The 27,825-nt window shown below is 40.3% G+C and overlaps 1 protein-coding gene across 2 annotated transcripts in view; it reads left to right on the top strand.

Annotated features, from left to right (window-relative positions):
* The first annotated feature begins 986 nt into the window (after positions 1–986).
* The window catches only part of CALCRL (calcitonin receptor like receptor), a 63,076-nt gene continuing 36,237 nt past the window's right edge, over positions 987–27,825 (top strand). The window contains exon 1 of one of the 2 annotated variants that reach the window (XM_064718597.1): positions 987–1,322. The gene's annotated coding sequence lies outside the window, so the exon portion shown is untranslated. Of the gene's footprint in view, positions 1,323–12,033; positions 12,057–27,825 lie in introns of those variants that run through there. The other variant, XM_064718598.1, reaches the window with a different exon arrangement.

Genomic DNA, 27,825 nt, shown 5'->3' with positions numbered 1-27,825 from the left:
ATAAGTGACAGGTGGCAAGAAACAAGCAGAATATTTTGTTGTTTTATGAGCAAATTCAGTGGTATCATTTTGATAGATCCTTGTCACAATGTGACTTTTGGGAGGCTCTTGTGGGGTGCCCTAAGGGAGTACTGGTGTTACAGGTGTTCATATAATTTGAGTTTGATGCTCCATGAACCCCCCGTTTGTTCAGCATAGTGTTGTCCTGTGCATACAGTAACTCGTTATTGGTTTAGAGGGCACAGATTTGGTCCATAGTACTGGGAATTGATTGTATAAAAACATTTTTAGTATCTGGTACAATATTCTTTGAATATTCTTTCAAGAAAGAAAGTCCTTCTTGTAGAAAGACTGCTATTCATTTTGTTTTATCCTCTCTCATGGCAGTTTCCAGATCAGTAGTAACAATGTTCCTGCTGCTTTTTTCCCCTACTCTTGATACTTCAAAGACTTATTTCTTTAATACATTGTTTTGTACCCAAGAAAAAAATAATGGCACTGTAAATTATGGACCTGCTTGTAAGTGAAAATTTGAATCTGACCTTTGCAGCTGCTTTACATCTGAGGAATAAAGGTATTTCTGTGCAGAGTTGTTCAGCCCTTAGGGTATGGGGTGTCATGCAGCCGCTGGCAGAGGAGCTGGGTCAGGTCAGTCTCACTGAGGAGGAATGCAGCTCTCGAGTGCCCTTTGAATAAAGGTCCAAACTAATCTGTTTCTACGGGTCTAGCTGGAGGAGGAGGACAAATCTCAGTGGCTCGATACGCGAAAGGACAGGTCCCGTGGTCTCCTCCTCACCAGCAGAGCAGTGAGCGTTCTGCTAGCGGAGCCGCTCCGGGCCAGGTGCGGGCAGCGGGCGGGAGCAGATGGCAGCGCCGGGGCCGGGATGCCACGGGAGCCCGGCTTCCCCGGGACATGCCATTCGGAGAGAACAGCAACTCGGGGCGGCCGCAGGCGGGGTCGGTGATGTAACAGGAAGCTCTGATGTTGGGCTGCTGCCGCCGCCGCTCCGCGCTGCCCTCGGACACGCTCCCGGCGCTCCCGCAGCTCCGCCGGGACGGACGGACCCAGCCCCGCTCGGGAATACACGCACCGGGCTCGCTCTCCGCTGGATAGGAGGGCACTGGGAGAGCTTTGTCTGAGACAGCTCCGCACACTGAGAGAGCTCCGCTCAGCTTTATCTGAGACAGCTCCGCACACTGAGAGAGCTCCGCTCAGCTTTATCTGAGACAGATCCGCACACTGAGACAGCTCCGCTCAGCTTTATCTGAGACAGCTCCACACAGCTGTATCTGGAAGCGCTCTGGCAGCAGGAGCCCGGCTGGTAAGTGCAGTTTCATTGTTTCTTCACCCTCGGTGCCGCCCGAGCGCAGCGGGAGCCACGCGTGTCTCTGTGTGTGTGTGTCTGTGTGATCTGGGTTCAGCCTCGGCGTGGGATGCGGAATCCGCGCCGACACGGGCTGCGGGGAAAACCTTCCTTTATTTTTAGCGAGCGAGGTGTTGAGTTGATTTTATGACTGGTTTTGTTATCCTCTATGAATAGATAGATAGATAGATAGATAGATAGATAGATAGATAGATAGATAGAATGCCCAAAGCAGCGCTGTAAGCATTCTGCCTGAAGCCTCTAATATTAACTAACCAAATTTCTGTCTTTGCGTCTGGAGAGAATTAGAGGCTCATTGGCTTGGAAAGGGTCCTTAAGACTAATTCAGTACAACTGCAGCTCTTTCAATAGAAGCTGAATTAGGTGATAAAGTGGTGTAGATTTGCTTACTCTGAGTATTTCTCTAAACTTACAGTACCAGAAAGAGGTCGTACTTCGGTTGTTTCATAATTAGGTTTTGTGTTGTAATTACACAACTTAAAAGATAAAGCTACCGTTTTGTTTGGGCTTTCTGCTTGCTTGAGGAAAAGTTGGGCTGCTCTGAAGCCTGTACGCGTGCCGGTGTGTTGCTGTTTGAGGTTTTTAACCGCGAGCACCGAGCTGATTTATTGACAGCTGATTGCCCACTTTTCCTTTCCTCGAGAAACCACTGAACGGTGACAAGTGTGTGATTCCGTGCCTTCACTTGATAGGCAGTTTAAAGCCTCGCCGCTCCTCAAGCTTTCCAAAACAGATGTGATACCCTCTGGTTTTACAAACGCGGTTGCAGTGCTGAGATTGCCAATTCTAGTCATTTGCTCGTGTGTGTAAGCAGTGGAGCCATAGAACCAGGAAAATAAATCTTGTTCGGCTATAATTCACACCTGGATTTGATCTACAATGAGTCCTTCAGTTATCCATGCAGTTCATAAGGGAAAAGAATGAAATAATTATAAAAATAACTGAGTTGTTTTTTTTTTTTCTCTTTGCCTTAATGAACTTATGTCAGGTACCTTGGGGATGGACTTTGCTGCTCTTACAACTGTGCCAATGCAGTTTTCCCAGTCTAACTGTGCCTGCTGGGGATCTTGTCATTCCCTTGCACTAATAATGCTTCTAACAGCTGAAACCTGTTCAGGGATGTGCTCTGAATCTGAGCTCCTCTTGCTCACTGCATTGGAGGGAGGCATTCTCGATCAATATAAGACCAGATCTGAAAACAGATGTGTTTTAAAGTACACACGCTGTGGTACTGCCTGAAATTTTTAATTAAGAATAATAATTTGTATTATCATGGTGTTTTTTTCTCTAGTTTGCTTAAACTCTCACTATTTCACTGCATATAGGAGCAATCCCAAAGTCTTTATCCAACTTTGGAAATCAAATCAAAAGTTTTGGCAAAATGCACTTGGTGACACTAAGTCAATGGAGATGGCACTTCACATAAAAGGTGCTTATGTTGTTTTAATGATCAGTGCAGTGGGAACAACTGTGTTTAGAAGTACACCCGCTAAATGATTTAGATTCTTATTTGTTGTTCTTCACAAGCAGCTGGTGTAGGTTGAGGTGTGTGTGCCCACAGAGGATGTGGCAGACATGTGCGTGTTTGCAGGCTGGATGGCAGAATCTACATTGTTTGCAGGTTAAAGCAGAGACAGGCAGGGCATTGATATAAAACAGTGTGACTGAACTTTTCACTGAACAAAATGAAGTACCTGGCTATCTGAGATAGATTGCATGTTCAATAATTGCATTATGTGTGTTCTTTCAACTTCAAATGTTACTGCACCCTGAGTTTCTGATCAGTTGGGGTCTTTCTCCGTGCTAAGAGATGGAGCACTTGTCCCTTTGAATAGGCTTTTCTTGCTGGAGCGCAACTGTTGAAATCCTGGCCCACTGAGAGCCAGTGGGAACTTTTCCACCGACTGTCAAAGGGCACGACATTCCTAAACGTGGGTATTTTTCTTTTGAAGGAATTATACATAGATGGTCATCCATCCAGGCACGCACATTCTGCTGTCTGTTGGCAGCGGGTTTTTTTGGTACTTTGTGTAATTTTTGAGTACTTCTGTTGAAAAATATGATCTGAAAAACAGATGATGCCTGTGATCATTTGAAAAACAGATCTGCCTGTGTCTCACTGGGTGACCAATGCCTTACCTGGGTCAGTAAAGGTACTTATACAGGTTTGTTCCATGGGCTATCTCAGAATTGCTGTTCAGATTATAGACCAGGATGGAATTAAGAACAAAACTGAGGGGAGAAAGCGCACTAAAAGATTTCCTTTGACACCCATTTAATTTCTAACTTGCTGCTCTATTCTGTGCATTTGAGGCAGTCATCTTTCTCCAGTAACATTGCTGGCTTGTGCAGGAGCTGGATAGGGTTGGACCCACAGAAGTCCATGAAGCGAGGCAGTCATTCAATTAAAATGGGACCATGGTCATTTGGAAGAAATTATATGTTTTATACTGCTATGTTTTTAATAATAACATGTATTCAGTGACATTTAAAAGAAGTGTATCTAGTCCCTTCTGTAGTAAATGTTGGGCATAAGCTATCTATTAAAGCCATTGAGGAAAGTCCAAGTCCACAGTTAGGAAAACAAAGCAGGATTTCTCCTTTAGAAGCTGTTCCCATCTGTTGCCAACATGTTTACGATGTTCTTGACTTGGTACCAAAATCCCTTCAGTGCTGCTGCCCAGCTGCACCCCAGTGGCACACACACACAGCATTTACCTCACCTCGGTGCCCCGGCCACCTCTGCTCTGCAGAGCTCTGTCACTGTGTCCATGTGCGGCAGTTTCCTCAGCCAAGCTTATTGAGAACTTATTGAAAACAGCCTTCACTTGCTCGTGGAACTGCTCTGGCCCTGGGAAGTATTTTTAGTGTTTGGTGTAGCAAATTGTCAGAGCTCTGGAATTAACTATATCCTCGGTGCTGCTGTGTCAAGGAAGGAATTAACGCTGCTACCATCAAAACAGATGTGAGCTGGCTAACAAATAACTTTTAGGCAGTAAAATAAGTGTGGTTTTATATGTGTTTATGTGTATTAGACATATAATAACATATTTGGTATATTATTTGTACATACAATGCATGCAGGTCCATTTCAAGCTGACTTCTAGTATTGCAATGTAGCAATAAAAGAGAGAACCTAAATTTACAAAGAAACTTTCAAAGGAAATTAACTCTGGACCTTATCCTTTGTTTGGAGAACTGAGAATCACACGTGCTAATATTCTGACTTGCATACATCTAATGTTTGGAACAAAACAGAGAACGCTTTCTGTATGTGGACACAACCTGTTGTTTTTACTTTTTGTATTCACGTTGGCAGTTCTGATGTTTTCAGTGTAAAAAACTTTCACAAAGAGCAGCAGAAAACAGCCTTTTTCTTACCTGTTGCCTTAATGGAGAATTCCACAAGCCAGTGTGGTAAAATAGAAGATCTTATGAAATTGGGTTCCATGAGACCAGTTCTCTTTAGCTACACTTTTTGTTCTATTTTAGAATCTGGGCAGAGCTGAAAGGCTAAACTTTCACATTTTTAAAGTTTTAACAGTTGTCTCTCATGCTTCAGTCTCCCAAGTTTGTTTATACTGTTTACATTTTCCCAGCAAAGTCATCCTTTTTCTGCCCTAGCTCTGTGCAAACACTTTCAATCATTTCTGCAGTATATGCTGTCCTAAAGTCATCTATTTCAAGTTGCTTTTCTTTGGAAACATGCATTTAAAATGCACTTAACTCGTTCTAATGCATCAGAAAAGACTTTCCTTGAGAAAAGCCATGTTCTTCCTTCAAGAAAAGAAATCAGACTCTTGTGGTAAATTTGCATGTTTGTCTGAGGCTGTTGCATTTTAGTATATCCTAAGTGACACTCAAGCCTCTTCTGGCAGTTTTGGCCATTTTTAAGTTGTAGCTGACCATTCTGACTGGATTTTAGAAAATAAAACAATGTTGCTTTTTTGGTTTTATGTCTGGGACATACAGGCTACATTTGGAAAAATATCCCCCCAAAAATTGGTGATGAATTTGTTTAATGAAGCTCATACCAGTCTGACTTCCCCCGTAATACCATGAACAGAGAGCCAACCAAAGAAATTAGTAATTTTTTTTTTCTTTTGATTACTGTGTTGAAAGCACCTACACCTAACACACACACTGTTTACTGAATGTTTAGCCTGAATATCTTAGGTTCCTAAAAACTGCATCATCTTTTCCACCTATTCTTTGATATTCCCAGCTTGAAAACTGCACTGTCTTGAATGTGTGGATGGGCTCAAAGCATCACTGTTTGAATTACCATTTAGATTTTCTCCTTTCTTTTTTCCACCCCCATTACACTGGTAAAATCTTGCCAATTAATTTTCATAAATTTTATGTTATCCCAATATTGGCAATTCTGGTAGAGTTTTAGAGTTTCATTAAAGTAAAACAAAGGATGTACTGAGAATGTTTTTGTTATACCCAAAATAATTTGTGCTAGTATTTAAAAGGATTTTTTCCATATCAGTATTTTCAGAAGTTAATATAATTTGTCACCAAGTGTTATGTCCTAGAATCCTTCCTAGATAGAAGTTTAAAGACTTACTTTTCAGAAATGAGTAAGACTTTTAGACACTCTACTTCCTTTTTCTGTGGTTGCATCCATGTGTTTATTTAGTACCCTAAATGGAGGGAAAGTATTCTACTCCACAGCCTTTTATTACTAAAATGGCACGTTTTTGCTGTTATTATCCTGAGATATTCTGTATAATGGCAATATCTGCCCTTTAGTTTCAGTTAGTGAAATCCAGCAGGTGTCACTCTGGGGATTAAATAAGAAATATTACACAAACAGAGATAATATTTTTAAGAATTTAGAAATATTTATTCTAATATGTTTTTCCAGAACAATTTTTTGACTAGGCATGCCTCCTTAAGTGTGAAATTTGGTTTTTTTGAGTTATATGATTTAATGGGTGTATTCATCTTTCTGTGAACATGAAAAAGGACAGACAGAACTTGTACCCACAGGTGATGTGGCTGAAACATAAAGAGCTGTGACTCAGTTCAATATTGCCCTGATGATATTAAAAAAATGTTTTTATCATCTTCTTTGGGGACCAAAATTGCTCTTTTTGTTGGTGAACATTCTCTTGCATTAGTGATGTGTTTTCAGCTGTGATGAAGTCAAGGAGGTGCTTCTGCAAGTGATTTACATTGTGAGACAGTCTGCACACTGTTTGTGTTTGACTTACCTGAAATTGATATGTAAGGTGGCTGATAATCCAAACTCTCCCAGTAAAAAAGTTTGGAGAAGAGAAACTTTGCCCTGTGTCACAGAGTTTCAAGTAAAAGTCAATGTTGAATTTTTTGGTGTAGGGAAAAAAGATTAGTTTATTGCCTTGTATTTATTGCTTAGTGTTTCTTTAGGGAATGATGTAGTGATGTCGTATTGTGGTGGATTTTTATGTGAGTGTGGAGCTCCATATTCTGAGAGTTTCATCTTGTGTGGAACAGGAATGTGATCCTTAAAAATGTGTGGGTTTCTAGAGGGGATTGTTGTTTATTTCCCAGACCATTTTAATTTCACCTTAAACAGAAACAAGTACCTCAGCAGGCATTTTTGGAAGGCAATCCACAAATACAGGTCTCTCTTTAAGTGGAAAGAAGCTTTTTTTACCAATACATGCATACATTTATGTAGTTTTATATAGGCATATATATTTTTACAGATCTGTCTTTTATATGTGTATTTTAAAAATAATCTCATGCTAGAACTTGTAACCTCAGCCTACTTTAAACAATCCAGTTTCCTTTCTCTCACTTCTTTCTCCTGTTTAAGCCCCCATCCTGTTCCGTTTTTGATTCTATTCAACTTCCTTTCCTGTGATGACTCTGAGTGAGTCACTTTGCCAGGCATTAAGAGCGTGGCTTGACAGTATTTCCAACAGCTTATCCTATGCTGCCTCATGCAGATGAAATTAACCTCTGCCTTATCCTTCCTCTCAAAGAAATGTCTGTCTTCACACGTCCAGTTTCTTGGAAGGGGAAGGTGGGGGTGGGAGCCCTTTCCATAAATGACCCTGTTGAACTTCAGAGCCATCTTCCTTGTACCGTAACATCGCCATGGGGAACCTCTTCAGCATTGACTCACTGTGTTCTGGGCAAAAAGCTCCAGCAAGCTCAGGAACGCCAAATTAAGGCTCTTTCCTGAGCGCTGTTCAAGCCCTCTCTGCGTGGCTACCACTGCACATTCTTCATTCTTTATTAAATGTGTTGTTCATTGCATTAAAATGCACGGAGGGCCACCGGGGCTGCGCCGGGTTTGTGTGTGGCTGGCAGCAGCTGGGAAAAAAGCACATGCTAAGGAGGCACTTAAACACTGAGCTGAGCTGCTGCCTTTCTTGTGGTTATGTTCGTGCCAGCCCAGTGTGGGGCTTGCGGGGGAGGGTTTGTGTTTTTCCTTTGTTTTGGTTTGGTTTTTTGGTGGATTTTTGTTTCTTTTTCCTCTCCAGTTTTAGAAGAAGTGGGTAAAGAGGGATTTAAAAAAATGGTTTTAATCTGTTAATTGTCTGTGTGTGTCAGGAAATGAAAGCCTTTCTGCTGAAAACAAATGGGAAATTATAGTCCTAGAAAAGAAGAACTTTAGAAAGCAATATGCAAATTCCCATCAAGTTAAACTCTTCTATTGTAGTCTTCTCCTTGTCCTAGAGAGCCCAAGGATGTCACCTTCCATCGTTTTTCCCTAAGGAAGGTGTGAAAGATTATATCAGATGTAATTTTCTGTGTGTTATGTCTTAGGTGCAGTTAACATTGCCACAGATTATACACTAGTGAAAACAGATTTTTGTTTCATATTTATTTGCTATCACAGTGTAGGTTTTATCTAAAACAAGAGTAGTGGTTACAATTGGAAGCTCAAACAGTTCTGTCTGGAGTACAGTCGTATTCATTTGAATGTATTTTTAGTTTCTCATTCTGGAAATTCTTAATTTCTGACTAAAGGAGGTGATCTTGGTCCATCTTCAACTCTTTAAAGTGTCATTATTGGGTTGATGATGGAAGTCCCAGCATGGTCCTTTCAGAGCCTTTTGTTCCCCCAACCCTGTGTGCTGGATGTGCTATGTCAGCATTTAGAAAATAGCTAGGAAAATCACTCAGATGTTTTTAACCTTTCAGCATGATCAGCTGGGATAGCTGCTGGGCCTGGGTGTTCTTCTCCCTTTTCTCCCTCAGTTATTTCAGGAGAGCTTGCACAAGTAGAACTCTTTCTTTACAGAAGATCCGTCTTCTGAAAACTGTGCGTGCAATCCAGGGGGAGAATTCAGACAATGTAGTTTAACTGGACACTTTTTATTTAGGGCTGCAGGGATATAAAATAGTCTGCTGACATGCTAAGCTTTTCCTAGAGTCACATTACAGACCAGTGAAGGACATGGCAGTAATTCAGGGTTTGTTGGAAGGCTGGCAGAGTACTTGTGCTGTCTTTGTGGGGGCACTGGGGCACCGGAGCATGGCAGGGGCTGCTGCCACCTCCAGGGTGCACAGCACCAAAAGAGCTCTGGTTCAAAGCAGATTTTAGGGACCAAAACCCTTTCTTAGTCAGCTTAGGCAAGGAAAGAGAAGTTTATATTGTCCAATGAGGACAAACTGGCATGACAGAGTTATGGGTGATAACTCAGCTTCCTCGGGGAATGCACGTGTGCCAAACCAAAGTGTTCAAAAATAGCTTTACACCACACAGGAATGTGGAAATTGTTAAGCCAGAGGTTTGGTTTGTTTTGTTTTATTTTTACAATTTCTTTATTCCTTGTGTTTCATAGAATTCTGAGCTTTTATATTTCTAAATATTCACAGATTTTAAGCAGGACATTGTCCAACTCCTCCTTCCTTGAGTACTAGTTAACAGTAAAACAATGAAGCCTGGTAGCAAGGAAGACAAAGTGATGGAAGGAATAAAAAATGTACAAAGGAAAAAAAAAGTCTGAACCCTAAAATGTTGTTCCCTTAGAAAAGTGAACTGAAGAAATCAGTAAATGGAATGATGTTGCCTTTAGCATGACTCTCACTGCAGAGACAGGGCTCACTCAAGTGTCCTGTGGCCAGTCAGAATTTGATAAACAGCAGAATTCCTGTAACTGGTGAGAAACCACTGCTTGTCTGTGACATGAATTCACAGAATGGTTATGAAATCAGTTGTCTATTCAGTGTTTTAATTAGACTGCAGAACCAGATGCTGGGTTTCAGTTCGTGGTCTAGTTAAGGTGTCAGTAACTGCAGTGCTCAGTTATCTTTCCTGAGATACACAGAGAGCAGGTGAGATACCCAGCTGTCACACTTGGAAGATCTTTATTACTACCTTTCCTCTTCATCTATGGAACAGGACACCTCCTGTTTCTTCCACCATGTATTGTCTAAATGAGTCCACGATCTCTCAGAATTTATGATTTTTCCACTATTCATTCCTGTTGTTCCTGTCATTTACCCTTGACAGGTAAAAGGATTCTGCTCTCTCCTCAGTTCACAAACCACTTAGGCACTTCGAGCTGAATATTTTTATTTGTCTCATTCGAGTTCTGCAGTGATGTGGAGTTGTTGTGCAGATCTCCACACGCAGTGAGCAGCTCAGGAGTGCCAGGGCTGCCTCCTCACCTCCAGGATGGGCAGGATTGGTGCACGTGCAGTCCCACGTTGCCTTGGTTCCTGCGCTGCCACGCATCCGCTATTGAAAAAATCTGCTGAATGACAGTAATAGAGAGGAACAATGGGCTATTACAGGATGTTCAGACAGGGTCATTGCAGTATATTTTCTTGTGCAATCTTGTTATGAACAAGATTCATATTTACCAGCTTGTTTTATTTGTCAGCACCCTGTTATTAATTGGTGTGGTAAAGCTATGAACTGCTCATTTTCTAGCAAAGGTCAATTTGATGAAATGAAGTTTTTTTCTAATAGCTGTGTGGAAAGCTGCTTTTCAATATTTGTGATAAATGTATGGATTTTTAAAGTATGGGGTATTTATTTATCATCAGTGAAAAAGGAAGGAAAAAAAGGAAGTTTTTCACCATCAAACTGAAAAATTAGCCTTAGATATATAGCAAAATGAAATCACAAAATCTTGTGAGGGGGCTGTTGTACTGGAAAACTTAGGTAGATCATTTAAAAGAAAAACATGTTGCTTTTGAATTTTGTAAAGAAAGCAGCTTATTTGCAGCGGTGCTTTTTGACATCTGGTATATTTTCCGTGGTTTGCAGCACTTGGAAACCAAATCAGTTCAGTTTTATTTAAAAGGCAAAGATGGAAAATAGCACCTAGTTGAAGCAATGATTGTGGGCTGTTTCTGTGGGCAGTTGAATTAACTTTCTGCCTGAAAGACACCTGCTAATGGGCACAGTTGGAAACATTGGAGAAGGTTTCCAGCTAATGTGAAATAAGGAGCTCAAGGAAGAGGGGATTCAGACGAACTTGGGAAGACATGAATTTGGCATAGAGATCCAGGAATTAGAAAAATAGACTAGAAACCAGTCCACAGGGATTTGGGATGCTGATGAAAACTGCATTTGTTTTCAGCATTGTATGAAAAGTCTCAATTTTTTATCAAGACGTGTCACTTTCTTAGCTGTGAAAACGGTTGTCTTTGTGTTCCTGGAATAAACACAGCCCAATTTGGAATCCTGGGCTATATTTGCGTAAGAGAGGCTGAGGAATGGAAAACTGAGGGTACTGCAGGTCAGGGCTGAGGTTAGCAGGGCCGAGAGGGGAAGTCTGGCAGCCGAGGATCCCTCGGCGTGGCTGTGGCTGCGCCTCTGCACGCGAGCGGGCCACGGCAGGCACCTTCCTGCAGGGAACAGGGGACATGTCCACGGACACGAGGTGACAGCGGGGGACACTGGAAATAGAGCTGCTCCTTGAAAGCTTTTGTAAGCTCTACAGCTTTTGTCCACTTTGACAAATGGCTCATTAGAGACCAGTCGTTTTTCCTCAGCTCTCTGGCTCCTTTTGAGTCTTCAATCCTGGAGAATCCTTCAGGTTACAAGGAGCACGCTGACAAAGTCCACATCTTAGTGAGACTGTGTGGATGATGCCCAAAGCACAAAGCAAGGCCAAAGGTATTGTAAATGCAGGCAACCCTGATGGCAGGGGGAATGATGCATCTGATTCGATGTTCTCAGAAGGCTAATTTATTACTTTATTATACTATATTATATTAAAGAATTCTATACTATGCTATTCTATACTATACTATATTATACTCTAGAATACAGAAAAGATACTTACTGAATGCTAAAAAGATAATAATTGAGAACTGGTGACTTTTTCCAGAGTCCCGACACAGCTTGGCCCCAATTGGCCAATGAGCCAAAACAACTCACACCAGAGTCCAATCAGGCAATCACCTTTGGGTAAACAATCTCCAAACACATTCGGCATGAGCAAAACACAGGAGAAGCAAATGAGATAAGAATTGTTTTCCTTTTTCTCTGAGACCTCTCACTGTGTTTCAGCTTCCCAGGAGAAAAAGCCCTGGGCGAAGGTGTCGTGTTCAGAGCATGTGAATGCCACACAAAGGTTTGCAAACCCTTTATGAGCAGTTAAAAATGCAGAGGGAAAAACTAGGGATGAGCAGGAAATATTGAAGAGTAAGTATGCGATGCTGAAAATTTCTTGTACATTGGGTGCACAGCACTCCTACTATTGAAAGGTGAGATACAGAGGATGCTCAGTAGTTATTTACTAATGTTAGTTATATCTATTTAAAAAAAAAAAGATGTATCACTTGGTATAGGAAGGGCCATGTGCACTGCTTAGTGTAAAAATAAACTAAAGAAACTAATTAATGCCAATCAACAGTATTTCTGTCTCAATTAACTGCAGAAAAATAGTTAAGATGTTCCTCCTAAAACACCACATGATCTTATGTGGATGAAGGCAAGCAGTTTTATTGAACTTCAAAAGCTCCAAGCTGCAAATCCACAATACATGTGGATTTCCAGAATCCACTGGTAACTTTTTTAAGCAAACTTTCAAATACTCAGAGCATTGAGCATGACAAAAGGATTACAGGTGATGATTTTATACATCAATTTTCCTAGAGAGTGACCAGTTCAAAGAGCACTAGTTTTTTTGGTAAATATCATTCCAGTAAGGTAACCACAAAGCAGGTTAAAACCAATTTCTTTGGGGTTTCCAGAGGGGAAATCTGCAAGTGCCTGCTGAAAATGCTTCTTTTGATGAGAGAAGAGAGAGAAAGGTTGTAAGCAAACTTTGATAGAAAATAAATTAGTTACAGTCCCAGAGAGAGGGAAGAACTCAGTTTGTCACAGACAGATGGTTGTTTCCTGGCACTGGGCATTTGGTTAACAGCTTCCAGTGTTTGATGATGTCATGGGTCATATGGATTCTGTGTGTTTGGAGCCCTTTTGGCTCAACAGGAAGGGCACCAACTTATCTGGCAACTTCTCTGTTTGAAGAGATTCAGCTGCCCTTGCTGCCCCACTTTGCAGAACCTGAGCTTTCAAAGACAAACCAGTGCTGCTCCTGGGAATTTAGATTATCTAGACCTTTATTCCCAGCTGAAAAGGTAAATGCCCCAAGAGATGGAAGTAATTATTTTCATTCTGCTTTGTGTTCCTCAGATCTATTGACTCTTCATCTGCCACAATCTCTGTGTAATAACCAAATGTGTCTTCATGCCTTTCCCTATGCTCCAAGTCTTGGGCTTTCCAAAGCTGCATTTCCAAAGCTGTTTCCACAAATGTCTAGATAAAGGATTTCCACTTTTCTGCAACCCTCTGGAGGAACTTCCTGTTCTCTCCCCATAAAACCAGAGTGTATATGTTGTAATAAAACAAAGCATAAAGGCAAACCTATGTCAATAACACAAAAGGTGTTTGAGCTAGGAATCTCCTCTCCCAGAAGACTTTTTAGCTTATTTTGCCTTGACTGCATGAAAGCATGGTTTTCACAACACCTCTTTCTAAGCTGCGTCTCTTGCAAAGAAGTGCAAGATACATGTGTGGAAGCTGTGGTTATGTCATTGCTTTCAGGAATGAAACTGCCTCTAGTTTTGTTGCCTGCATTAAGGAGTAACAGAAAATCAGTTGTTACATGGCTTTTTCCCCCCCTCCAAAATGTAGTGAGCATGTTATTGTTGTTCTGATGGAAGATCCCTTTTCTCAGTCTTCCAACTGCTTCAATATTTCCCTTGTTTTGTGTGAGGAAGGTAACCTTTGCAACATCCTGTTTTATTTACCAGCCATATCTGTAAGCTGCAGGAATCCTTCCTGTTCAGCTCACAGCACAGTGCTCAGCACAGGAATCCTTGCTCTTCATTAGAAAACCATTTGGTAACAAACTGAATAGTGCTGTGACTCCTGTCAGGCATTTGTTTTAAGTAGCTCCAATTAAAGCTTTTTCCAAAACTGGAAATGGCTGAAGTGAGTTGAATTAAATCAGACTTCTCTTGCATCTTCCCTAAAATCCAGGCTGTACCATATTGTGCCCTGGTCAGGAAAATGGAAAGTTTTGTGACCGATCCCTGTCTAAGTTTACACATCTCTGCAGTTCCTCCTCTTTTGCCGCAGTTGGAATCCAAGTACAAAACTACTATGGAAAAAGGCTGCTCTTGGGTTTCTTCTGGCAGCCTCATAACCTGGGAGTATCTAAAATATCATCAGAAAGCCTGTTCTCATGAGAGTCCTATCCAGATTTCCAACAAATCTGGAACATTATCCAAGGAAGTGTAGAAATCTACACAATCACACAGTTACAGCGGAGCTTGTGGTTGACTTTCTTTGATGTGGTGTGGCTTTGTTGGGTGTGTGGTTTCGTTGGTTTTCTTTTTTGGCTTTTGGGTTGAATTTTTTTTTTTTTTTTTGATTGCTATTCTTCCTTTGTCACTTTGTCTAAAAGGACTTTTGTGTAATTTTTTGTCCCCTTCTGATGTTAATGTTTTTGGTTTTTTTTTTAAATTTAGATTTATCATTTTCCATTCTCTTATAAACAAGTGTAATCGTATGAACAAAAGTCTGTTAAATTGGAGGGTGATGAAAGTTTTGCAGAATGAACTATAGAATGGTTCATACTAATTTTCTAATTAGAACTGGATCGCTAATGAAGATTCACTCGAATTAATGGGTGGATATTATTAGATAAAATTGGGTTTATTGCTTAGTTTCAGGTAGATATAGCACAGAGATTTATGCTAGTGGTAAGTCAGATTTTCCTGGTCCACCAATCCTTTCTAGACGTACATATTTCATAGTTTGTCAGGATCCACTCCTTAGTTCTAATACTGCTCGAGATGTGCAGTGCATGCAGAGCTAATTCTGGGAGTCTCTGTGTGGAGGCAGAGAGCAGCATGAGCAAAGCAGGCTGTTTGCTGGGCAAGGTGAAGCAACTGTCAGTGCTGTGGCTGAGTTAATTACTCACCAGTAATTAATTCCATGGCCTGAGCAAGAGCGCCCTGAGACCATGTTATCATTCCAGCACAGCCCTGCCAAGCAGCTGGTGCTGCTCCTTGTTTTTGTTTTCTTCTCAGGGAAGTGGGATTGAGCTCACTGGAAATGTTTGTCATTTTTCACTGATAGGAATCAGTAAACATAATCAGTCAAAGAAAAACACATTTGCCACACATTACCTGTGTGGACAAATGGATGTTTTCCAGTAGTGACTCCTATTTATGGTTCCTGTGGTCTGTAATAGGTAAACTAATAAGATATGTGTGGTTTAAATTGTATTTATTTATTAGCATCCATATTACCCTTACATAAAGTTTGATAATCTGATAAATTTAAATTAATTAGCCTTTTAGGAGGAAACCTTTGTCTATGTGATGAATGTGAGGAGGGGAAAGCATTGGTCAGCATAACTTGTGGCTGCAGAATGGTTTAGGGTGCTCTTTTAGAATTCATCATTATTTACTTACAGGTGTTTTTCTGGGGAAAAATGTAGTTTTCTAGCTCCTGCATGCTGTTGCATGGCTCATGACAAAATGTTAACAATACGATATATTCATAAATTCACTTCTGAGGGAGAAAATCCAGCTCTTGGTAAACTGATAAGTGTTTTCGCACTGAGACCTGCACTAGCATCTTCTTATCATCCTTAATTCAGCAAACATTCATAAGCTTAGTTTCAAATTGCTCTTATTAGATAAATTATTGTGCCTCTGTGCACTCTGTTCATAATATGATGGGGCTTGGAAAAACATTAAATATACAGAAGGCTACTTGGTTTATGCAGATATTTATTTGATAGCAGCTTCTTTTTTGAGGAGCTGAATTTGTCCATCCATTCCCAGCCTTTGGGCACCAGCCCTCAGCACCATCTCACCCCACCTACTATAAATCTGTACTGAATTTTTATGTCCCAGTCTGCAGATCTGCAACAGTAGAAACAACACATGGAAACCACGTGTCTCCAAAATAAGTCAGGTCAGAGAGGACTAGCTACTAATAATCTGGTCTCAAGTCAAAGGTGGTTGTATTTGCTGATGAACTTGATTTTGTTTTCCTTTGCTCCTAATTTGTGAGTTGGCTCCTGGCTATTGCACATAACTGAGTTAGTTTAGCTTTTACAAATTTTAAGTGGTTATTAGGTAACTTTTATAACATAAGAGCCAGAAATTTTCAGGCTTGAGTGGTTCCAAGGGGTCTGTATATGATCATACTCTATGTTCATACCATGTCCTGTGAATACTTGTACCTTGCAGCTGGAGAATGTCGTAAAACTGACAAATGCACCAGGTTTCCAATGAGCTGAAAAAAATGTGCCAGTTTGTTTCCAGATACTGGAATCTTTTCCCCGCTGTTACCTTCTGTCCCATCCTGATGATTTTTTTTATTCTTAAGTTTTTCAGAATTTGTCTCCACAACAAATTGCTCTTAAGACCAATTAATGTTGTGGAAACAGATGTTTTTGATTTGTTAGCAGTGACATGTTGTTTTCAGGGATCAGAATATTTCAGAGGTCAGGATATTATAATTTTATAATGCAATTCATGCTTTTCATTTATTTTAGAATACTTAGTGTTGTTTCACAGGTGTAATTTAACTGGAACCTTTTTTCTCGGGACATAGGATTTCCCATCTTGAATCACATATAGACCAGTGAGCTTTCATATCCTCCTTTTGATTTCTGTATATACCCTGTGCATGGTGCTTCCTGAAATGGAAAAAAAAAATGTATATGGCATCTTAAGAAACTGAATTTATTTTTCAATTACTTGTTTACAGAAAAAACAATTTCTCCCTAATGGCCTTGGGAACTATGTAGTACTTTGAGACTCACATATCTTTAATCGAACTACACATTTAGCTAACAAGATAGTATATAATATTATCCAGACTTGACTGAAAGGAGTTGAATGTAACATCTTCAGTGTTTATGAAAGCTATATGCTGCACTATATAAAGTAACACAGTATTTTTATAGTTATCCAACATTAATTGTGTTGACTTCCTTCTTCTCCTAGAATTAGCACAGAAAGGAAGGCATGCTTGTGTTTTGTTTGGAGCTTTGATCAACAACAACTCCCTAACTTTCTTTCTTGTTTTACTAAACTTGTGGCTCAAACAGAGTCAGATTTTGTCAAAGTGACAAAATTTTGTCAGAGTGACAAAATTCTGATTTGCCCCCTAAGCATTGGCTAAGGGTACAGCTTCACTTCTTCAGGAATGGTGAGGAGCTGTGCACAAAGACACTCTGAACATCTGGGTTATTGAGGGCAGGATCAATACACTCCTCCTACTCAAATTTTGCTTCTTCCTTCATCCACAAGGAATTGGAATAATAATGTCAGCATCAAGCATTGTGCATTTTAATAATTTTTGATGCCTTCAATAAGTTAGTTACATTTCAGTGACTGTGTTTTGCCTCATGATAGTGCAAAGGCCAATGAAGTATGGAAAGAATAAATTAAATAAAATCACAGTTTCTGCAATGAAGAAGGTTATCAGGGAAGAGCCAGGATCACACCCAGGTTTCTTCTGGGCAGGGAGGGCTGACGAACCACAAGGCACTTCAGGGGAGTAACCCTGCAGAAATGGCATGGGGCAGTCAGTTCCCAGTGTGCCATCAAGCTGTGAGAATAGCCCAGGGAGAATGATAAATCTGTGTGAAGACTCACATTTGTAGTTGTCTCAACAAGTCTGTCTCTGCAGCTATATTAAAAGACATTAAAAGACTTTAATTCATATTAACTGCCAGGTGTACCAAAAATGAGAGAACTTGGAGAATTTCACAGTTTTAAAGAGTTAGTAGCTCTTTAACTGTTGTGTGGGACATAAATGTCTTCCATACGTGTCTTTGTCTTAAGAGTGTAAAGATTTGCCTTCATAAATTTTAGAGCTTTATAATTTAGGCAGTTCTGCTTTCTTACTTTTATGAGCTTCAATACAAATAGGAAGTAACGTGCAATAACGCAGAAGTTACTGAAGCATTTCATCCCTTGGACATAAATGCAGCTAATTTTGAAACCCACAGCTCAGACACTGCAGTAATTCCTCAGTTGTCCCTCTGGGGTGCAGATCCAGCTGGGACAAGGAATGCTGACAAACCTTAGGATGGAGCAGCAAGTACGTCATAACCTCCTCTGCCAGGAAACCAGTGCAGTCCCACGGTGATCATCTCCACTCTGTCACAGTCCTGCAGGACAGGGGATGTTGCAGAGAGAAATGCATTTCAGCTGTTTCATAGTAGAAAACAGCAGGACATGCATAGGTCTGAGTTTAATACAAACTGGGTGAGGTTTTTGTCTTGTTTTGTTTTGGGTTTAGAATTTTTATTTTTTTTTTGCCTCGAAGCCTAGAACAGACTGTCATAAAGAAAATTTCAAGTTACACTAGTCAGAGGTCAAATACAAATGAGAGTGAAGTTAGAAATAGACTTTCCACAGCCTAAATTGTGCAAATTGTGAAAATGGTTTTTCCCACTAAATATATTAGAATTACACAGTGTACCTTTCAAAGCTCACTACCTGAGTATATTGAGAAATAAGAAGTAATTAAAAGTCATCGTTTGATTTTTATAGAGTAGGAACCTATTACTTAAAGTGTAGTAATCTTCCATAAATAGAACAGTTTTGATAGCAAAAGTGTAATTATAAGAAGACTCCATGGGCACACAGGGCAGTAATGAGGGAAGCTCCTGACACAATCCACACAGTCCTGGCTGTTGGAAGCTGCATTGTTAGGCTGGTGCCTGTAACTCAGGATATCCCTTTCTGCTTTCACAAAAATCTCCTGGGCCCTTAACTTCCAGCTGAACACTCACCATGGAAGAGACCTTGAGCAAAACTTAGACCTCACAGAGCAATTTGGATCCACTTTATTTATTTATCTATTTATTTATTTTTGGTGCATGTTCTGTTTGAGTTTTTCAGCTCTTCCAGATGTGGTGAAACACTTGAGAGCACTTACTAATTTTTCAAGGGACTATTTGGATTTACAGCTTGGTCTTATTTCAGTGCAGAATAGCATTTCCCCTTGAGTATATCAATCTCTTTGCCAAATATTGTCTCTACAAAGATACATTTCTTTGAGCTCCCTTGGGAAGCAGAGAAGGATACTGTTTTTGTAAGGTTATACCTTCAGAGCTGCTGTTTTTAGGGCTGCTTGGCAAAGCCCATCAGTGTCAATTACGGTCTCAGAAACAAGAGTCTGAGCTCAACAGAGAATGATATTTAAGTAAAAAATGATCTTTGGTGGGAAGGAATACCACCCTTTCCTCCACCTCCTCTCAAGATCACTTGACTCTTTTGGTCCCTCCAACCTGGGAGGAGCTGTTTCCTGCAGAAAGGGGCTGTGTAAACAGGACAGAGCAAGGGCAGGCCCCAGTGCTCATCTGTCCTGGGGCTGGGGCTCTGCAGTCACTGCAAAACTGCTCCAGTTGTGTTCCAGATGCTGGCAGCCCTGCTGAGGTGAGCTGTCAGCTCTGTGGTGGGAGATCAGCAAAAAAATTCCTCCTGCTCTCCTGGCTCTTGCTGGGGTTTCTCTAAGAGTTGTACTTAGCAAGGTGCCCTTTATTTGCAGCACTTGGAGGTGGCCCAGTGTGTGTGACCCCCTTTCCTCAGGACTTTTGGTTCTGACTTGTTTGGTTCTGCTCTGGGCATGGAATGACTCAGTGACTTCAGTGAAACCGAACAGAATGCAAACATGCAGTGTGCAGTGAATTGTTTTAATTCTTTATCAAATCTTAAATTTGATTTTTTTTTTTGGAATGGGTTTGGTTAGGAGGGGCTCTTTTTTCAAAAATTATTATTATTATTCCTGTTCCTTCAGCTCAGCTGTTTGTAGGGGAAGGGTTTGTAGTGTTGCATGTTTGGGTGGGATGGGATGACCCAGCACTCAGGCACCTGCTGCTTCCTGGGAAGCCCACCAGGCCTGGCTCAGTCCATCAGGATCTCAGCAGATCCATCAGGGCCAGGTTTAGCCAGTGTCTCTGACACCCTCAGGGCATCTCAGAGGGCACAGGGAGCTCTGTTACAGGCAGGGAATTAAACCTTTGGTCTTGATCTGTCTCCTGACCCACACAGGTGAGGAGCAGCACTGGCAAATGTGTGCAGCCACAACTGAGTGCAACCATGGTGTAAATAGAAGCTGTACTAGAGAATCTTTTGGTCTCAAACACCCCACCTGCAGATTTGAGCAAGAAAAATGAGAGACAGAGGTTTATCTCTAATGGTTTTGTGCTCTCTGCAATATTTGCGTGTGTGGATCACCTTTTGCTATTGTAAAAGGTCAATTAAAAAATGAAAAGATGATCCTGATTAGCTGGGCAGGTCCATTTCCACTGCAGCAGCATGTGTTGTAGGTGTCTCTGGGGTATTTTTTGGAGAGCAAAATAGTTGGTGGTGCTGGGACTTAAAAAGCTCAAGTTAGCTTCTGAAGTTGACACCCATTCAGTTCCTTTGTTTTGTTTGGAGTGCAGGGATTTGAGAATTCCTTGGTGTACTTTGAACACTGTGTATAAATTGCCCCAACTAAACGGATGTAGAGTTGTTCAAAATCACTTTTAGTTTGAGTGTTTTGAAATCTAAGTGAAGGCTTGACTCTGATGTCTGCAGATTTTTAAATTGATCCTCAATAATGGTAATTATCAGGTGCTGGATTTTGAATGTCTGTGGTGTTAAATGGATAAATAGCACTAACATTACACATGCTATTTTAAGGTGAGTTGTATTCTATCTTACATTGTAGTGTTTTTCACAATTTTGTCTAGGAATACATTCTCTGACAAGCAATTTTCTCATGGTTCCTGTCCTTCCTTAACATTCTTGTCCCCTGTCAGGATGGCCTGCTTCAGAGCTGTGATTGCTTTGTGGTTATGTGTAAAGAGATTTCCAATCCCTCTTAGGTTTTATGGGAGTAATGAAGGAATCAGGACAATCAGATGTGGCTGATAACAGATGACCAGAATCAGACATTCCAGCCACCTTTATCAAATCCTGTCTATTGCAGGGGACTGTTACTCAGTGGGAGGTGGTGCTGGAGTTTCATTACACCAAGTAGGCAATCCCCAGCTTCCAGCTGGGAGTTGGAATTGCAGGTGGAACATGATGGGAAGCTGTATCAGTTTGGTTCTCAGAGGCAGTACTTCACAACTCCAGGTGAAAAACTGGTGTAGATGATAAATGACTGGTAATTTATTAGCAGAAAAATTGTTTTATATTTTCCTGACTCTTCATTTCTCTGGGTTGTCTCTTAACCCAAGGAATTTTATTCTCTATTTGCAGTCCTTCTGATGACTATCCCAACAGAAATGAATGATAAATCCATTGCTAATTGCTGAATATTTAAACCTCAGCTGTGACACAATGTGCAAAGTGATGGTGGGCAAATCGCTTAAATTCCTTTCTTTTTGTCTTTTTTTTTCCCTCCAGCACATTAAAAGTTTTATTACTTATGGCCTTCACAACTGTCAGTTCTTCTCAAAAACTGTAAATCCAAGTGGACTGATCCTAAACACACTGTACTTCATACTGGTATTCACTCCTACAGAGAATGAAAATTATGTCTGTATTAGAAGCTGAAATTTATTTATATTCCACAGACTGTCAGACATGAAGCTGGTTAAAATGCCACCCACAACAGATACGTCTGTAAGTGCCACACATGCCTTAAGAGTTCTTTCACAGAGCCCTTACTGAATATATCAACTGACTCTCAGCTCTTTGATTTAGGATAATTTTTTTTAATTCTCCTGTTCTTGTCTTTCTTTTATATTCTTTTTTGGTGCTTCTCTTTGACCTTACAGGAGAAACAGCATTGAAGGGCTATTTTTTATTATTTTCTTGCTAGTATTGAAGCCATTTTCTTCACAGGGTAATGATTCTACATTGGTAGCATTATGTATTTTCAGTAGCTGACTTGGCTCCTGCATTTGGATTAGCCTGAACTTCCCTATCAGTTTGGTAGTCTGATTCCCAACAGATCTCATATTTCATGTAATATCTGACCCTCAGAGATCACCAGCCAAGTGGGGTTCAGAGTTCAGATCTCTGGGTGATGGCCACTCCAGATTTAAATTTTTCTGTTCCTTAAAAACACTCATCAAAAATCTCCTTCTGTTCTCCAAAGCTTTGTGAAGTAATGAAGCAGCCTGAGGATCAGCAATGATTACAAAGATAGAAGTTGTCTGGTGGCCATGAGTGTGGATTTTACTTATTCTGGTGGTTGCAAATGCTGCTTTCTGATATCTCTTACTGAATTAATATTTTGGTAGCCTCTTACTGAATTAATATTTGGGAAATTATGTCTTTTAGAGTAGAAAACCCAAATACACATAAAGTTTTCAGCGTCCTTCTTGATCAGGGTTTTTATCTAATCCATTCTTGGCTTAGACAAGGCTAAAAGTACTTTTCTTCCTGCTCTATAAAACATTTATATGATATCTGGAATAACTAATGGCATCAGTAAAATGCCACTAGTTTCGGAGTGATATTCAGGGAGTGTTTGGCACTGCAGAGTCAGTAAAGGCTTGGGATATCACAAGGGAACAGCAAGAATAAAAATGATTTCGTGATTTCTGTACCCTACACTCATCACTGAGTGTTAACCAAATAGACTTGTGCAGTACTTGTTTTCTAATTCCCTCTTGAGAAAGGGAAATGTATTTACTGGTTGTGGAGGAAACCAACCAGGCTTTATTCCTGCAAATTTCTATTTCTTTTGGAATCCTGGAAGAACTACGGCAATGAGAAGTTACCTCATGAAATGTTAACCTTGTTAACATTAATATGAAATATTCTTCTTGTGGTGTAGGCCTGTATCAATTGCCAGGCATTTTTGCTTCCATAAAATCACTGACAGGGTCAGTAAGAGATGTACCTGGTATGGAATTCACCTGCCAGCAAGACTTCGAATACACTTAGAATTCAGTACAGAAATCCTATGTCTGTAATCTCCTTTGGAAAAACACAGCCAGTTGTTCTTAGAGCTTCAGAAGAGAACACCATTCTCTCTCCAGCATAAATGCTGATTAATTCAGAATATCTCATTCATCACGTGCCTGTTTCAGCAAATATCCTGCTCTATCAACAGCAGGAGGAAGCCAATGCAGGAGAAATCTGGATTTCACCAAAGGAAGCTTGGCATAAGCTGCCATGATAGAAATAAATGCAGGAGATGTTTTATTTGTGAATGGTTCCCTTGCTCGGGCGATGTTTCCGTTGGCTCCAGCAGTGTCAAGGCCATTGATGATGAAAGTTCTGCACTGTTTTTCCCCATTGCTTGGAAAATTGTCTCTGCCTCCTCCCTCCCTCTGTCCCTGCCCTCCCCAGTCAGATCTCTGCCAAGCAAGCAGCTGTGAGCAGAATTTCTCAGCAAGATGAATTTGAATTTTCACATGCTCTGTGGGACAGGATGCACAAATACAGCTTTGAGAGGGTCGCACTTGAGGGGTGCAAGTCTGGAGTTTCTGCAGGTGCATTAAATGGATGAGCCTTTGAGGTGTCTTATTATGTTAAAGAATACAGGAAAAAAATTAAAAATGTATGCCAAGTGCATTTCTCAGTGATTTTGGTACCTCAGTCTGAGGGAAGTAATGCCTGCAAGTTTGATGTCCCAGCTGTACATCAAAGCCAAATTAATGCCTGAGAGTTCAGCACTGATATCTGAGACACTGACTTAAAAATGGCAGGATCTGCTCTGTTCAAGTACAGACTCAAATGATTCTTTTTTAACTTAATTTGGGTAGACATCCTTATAAAAGCTTCCCATCAAATTCCATGCACTTTGTTTCTGCCAAGGATTTTTTTTTCTGGAGTGTGAAATCAGTCTGAGGCTTCTGTGAGGTTTATTTTTCTCAAGGAAAATAAATGCAGGATGTGATTATGCAGAAAATATGGGCACCTATTAAAAGCCATATAATATTTTCCATGCTTGCAGGGAAAATTTTCATTTGCTTGCAATTTTGACAAGCTCAAAACTGAGATTTTTCCATTACATTTCCTGCCTTTTATATTATTGTTATTATTACATCTGGAGGGGAGAAAATGTCCTTAAATGTAAATATTTATGTGCAAATAAAATTTGTATGCAATTCATGACCAGAATAACTGTGCTTGATGCACATTCCTCTGCTGTAGCTATAATAGTAATGTTTTATTACAAACTGTTATAAACTTGTAATGTTTTATTACATTTGATATTCTTGTCCAAGTGAGACTCCAGTTTATCAAGGCAGAGTTTTTTTGTGTCTGATTTATGTACCATTTTTAACATCCACAGCATTTTATTTTGGTTTTCATTCAGGTAAGAGAGGGCGGAATGCTGCAAAAGGATATGGAAAAGTCTGTTTGCAATTAAAGGAACACTAATTGCACTTCAGGGACCGTGTGTAAGATACACTGGTCTTTCCCACGGCCACACCCTGAGCATATGATCTCCAACTGAATTCATGGAAACATTCACACTGCTTCCTACAGATTGCAGCTGGCACTGTCAGTGGAGCTCTGCCTGGCAGGGAGCGCAGGGATTTCTGTGATGGTGTGGGATGCAGACGGGATGTGCCTGAGAGCCAGGCACACAGAGCCTGCACAAGCGAGGGATGTGGCACTGCCCTGGCTCCAGGCATGGCAGGGAGGGCCCTGCTGACCCCCAGATGTGTTTCTTTGGCTGTCAGACTGTGCCAGACACATTTTCAGCTCCCCCAGCCACTGCTAGTTCAAACTTTTCACTGCAGCAGGAGCTCTGCAAGCAGGAAGGTTTCAGTGGCACAGAATCCCTTCTCTGTTCACAGCATGAAAATGGAACAGGGTGTCAACTGAAGTAGATAGACTTGTGCTTGTCCAGTTTTCAGCATGGCTGCCCTTTAGTATTTCAAAATGTGAATTAAGGCTTCAAGATGCAATTGCTGGAAAAATTTGAAAATTAGGAAAGGCTTAGCTTCCTATTTTCAGGTAAGAATTATACGCAATTTCAGGTGGAAGAAATTTTGCCTAAGTGCTATTTCAGAAAAGATATAGAAATATATTATTTCAGTTAATGCTAAAGATTTCTACTTAGTTCTATAGATTTCTACTTAGACTAAAAGACTGAGCTCAGGCAAAAAAGAAATTACTCTTTTAAAAGTAAGTGCACATTGACAATGATAGTTCATAAAGATCAACACTCAGACATGTTGTAGGTGGTTGAAAATGGCATTGCCTGTCCAAACAGTCATAAATGCCCTTTGGGGCATTGTATGTAGCAAAACAAGCTGAGACTCTCAAGTTTATTTATACTGGTGCCAGTTATTTTTTGCCCTCTGTGTCCAGATCAAGATGAGGAATACTCAGAGGGGTTACTGCAGCCACAGGGTAGCAGTTTGCATCTGTTTTATGGATCTAATTTTGTTAAGCTGGTTAGTTAATTGCCTTGATCCTGTAATTGACTTTTAAACTGACAACATCTCTAGCAAAGTGTTTCTTTCTCCCAGATGCTTTGCCCATGTCAGAGTTTTGCTTAAGTTGATATTCCTGTGGGTGTGGATGGAGCTGAAGGTTATTCCCATTTAGAATACTTAGAAACAACCATGGGTAATGCTTTTGTCAGTTTGGCAAAGCTAATGTTAACTCAGATTGACAGAAAATAATGTTAATCCAAAGTGCCATTTGCTTTAGCAATATCTCAGAAGGAAATGTGGGCAGAGGATGGGAAAACCTTCCCTCACTGCCTACTTTATGGCTGCCTGAACATGATTTTCTGCAGTTAGTCTGTGAGGAGAAAGAGCAATATCTCCCTGTATATATGATAAAAAAGAAGGCTCTGGTTCTAAATGTAAAGAGAAAAGCTTTGTTATTGTTGTTGTGTTCTTAGCCTGCCCTTTGGGGATGTGCATCCATCATTTCTGCCCTTAGAGGTAATTTCCAAGCCTTTGCCCTCCTCTGTGTGGACTTCAGCAGGTGCATATACCAATATGCGGGCATAGAAAAGGATACAGAAGGTAATTTCCTTATTTCCTTCCATACTGCTCAGATTTACTACCTCTGGTTTAACTTTCTGGAGTCTCACAGCCTCCTTTACAGCCTGTGTGAGCCCAGCTTAAACCATTTGCTTTTAAATTGCCATTTTAGTGATGCGAAGACATAGGAAAGATGGGGAATATCTGTATCTAATTAAAGCAAAGGAGGCAAGCTGCTCTCCACTAGAACTCCAAAGTTTGGTTTTGGCTGCTGCTTGTTCTTGGCTTTTCTACAGGGTGGATTAGAAGTTTTGATAATTTAGCACAGTGTAACATGTATTGTCTAATATTCAAAGGGTGAAATATTCCAGAGCTTGCACTTTTGACTTCTGGCATGTGAAATTTTAAATATAAGAGGAAATGTTCTGAACTGTGGTGACTTAGCTTGACCTGGTAAAGGCTTTGAAGTAACTGGTGGTTTATTTAGTTTTAAATAAGTACACCAAACTGAATTTTTCTAAAGTTGCCTTAAATTTACCTGAAGTTTTTTGGACTAGTAAATGCATCAGAAATATCTAACAAGAGAAAATTTAAATATTTGGCATGAACTTTTCATCTGAAATTTCATCCTTAGCCAAAATAAAATCATTGCCAGGGAAAGCTGCCTTGGGGATATTTTAGTTCTCTGTCCTGCGTTTTGGGGTTTTATTTGGTTGTTGTTGTTTGGGATTTTTAAGTAAAAGAAAGAAGCGCAAGACAAAATTAGAAGACTATAGTGCTTCTGACATTTCCATGAAGAGTTTATTGCTAAATTTTGTTCCTCAGTTCTGGTCAAGTCATTGACCAAAGGTGAACCCAAAGCTGGACACCGGTTCTGATGCATTGGCTGCACCAGCACTTTGTTTATCCTGGCAAAAGCAGTTCCCTTTCCTGGCCACCTGCTCCCTCCCCATCCTGCTCTGAGCTGCTGCTGTGCCACAGTCCACCTAAAAATTAAATATTTAATTTAAAAATTGTATTTTGAAACTTTATCGCTTTACTTAGAACTGAGTGATAATATATTTGTGCATAAATATTCACACTTCTAAATTCTAAATTTTCTGAATTCACATTTAGATTCTAAATGCGTATCCAAAGGAAACTGGTGTAAAACCTGTGAGTTTCATAGGATGTGCTCAGCTGCCAAACTGGGCTGGGGCCAATGAGAAAAAGCCTGAGTGGCAAACAGAAAAAAACAAAAGTCCTGGTACATTTTGCTTAGCCCATTTTCCCATTGCCTTGTTCTGACCTTGAGAAAAGTCTTTGAACTGTGGCAATACTGTTCTTGTAAAATTAGCATGTGTCAATGAAGAAATAACAAAAAAACTTTTAGAACTCAGCCAGTTGAGAAAATTCCTTCATGTCGTAAACATTTTCACAAAGGAACCTTTGGATCCCTTTTGGGTCATTACTTGGTAAACAGCATCAAGCAGAGTCATTCAGATAAAAAAGGCACTGCCTGAAAGGGGCACACAGAGCAGCAGCAGGCTCTGCAGCTCTTAAACAGCAGTGGCTGGGGAAAAACCCACTGCAGCATCTCAACCAGGGCTGTTCCACAAGCCCTAAGGTCTGTCTGATCAATTCATAAATTCATACTGCCTTTGCTTTAATTCAAAACAGAAGTAATTTTGCTTGAAGGGGGAGAGATTTTCCTTGGAGGACTATACTGTGTTTTTCACACATATTGTAGGATTTCTGGTGTTGAAGTGGACCATGAGGCTCATGGAGTGCATCTCTCTGCTGCTGCCAGGACTACCTAAAATTAAATCCTATGGCTAAGAGTACCATACATATAAATGTATCTAGATAACTACACTTATATACCTAGTAACAATGTGGGAGCTCTCCAGCTTGTTAATGGCATGAAATCCATGGAAAAGAACTAATGAGCTATTCCCTTTTATTTAAAATAGCATGTCAATTGGAAGATCCATGCCACATCACAGCAGTGGTTTTGGAAGAAGTAAAATTTCAGGGAAGTTTACTTGGATATATTTCAAACCCATTTTTAAAATTACTGTAACAGAAATATAATACAGTTTTAAAAA

This window comes from Zonotrichia leucophrys, chromosome 7 (genome assembly GCF_028769735.1).
Source record: "Zonotrichia leucophrys gambelii isolate GWCS_2022_RI chromosome 7, RI_Zleu_2.0, whole genome shotgun sequence".
Taxonomy (NCBI): Eukaryota; Metazoa; Chordata; class Aves; order Passeriformes; family Passerellidae; genus Zonotrichia; species Zonotrichia leucophrys.
This window is presented reverse-complemented; position numbering and strand designations above follow the sequence as displayed.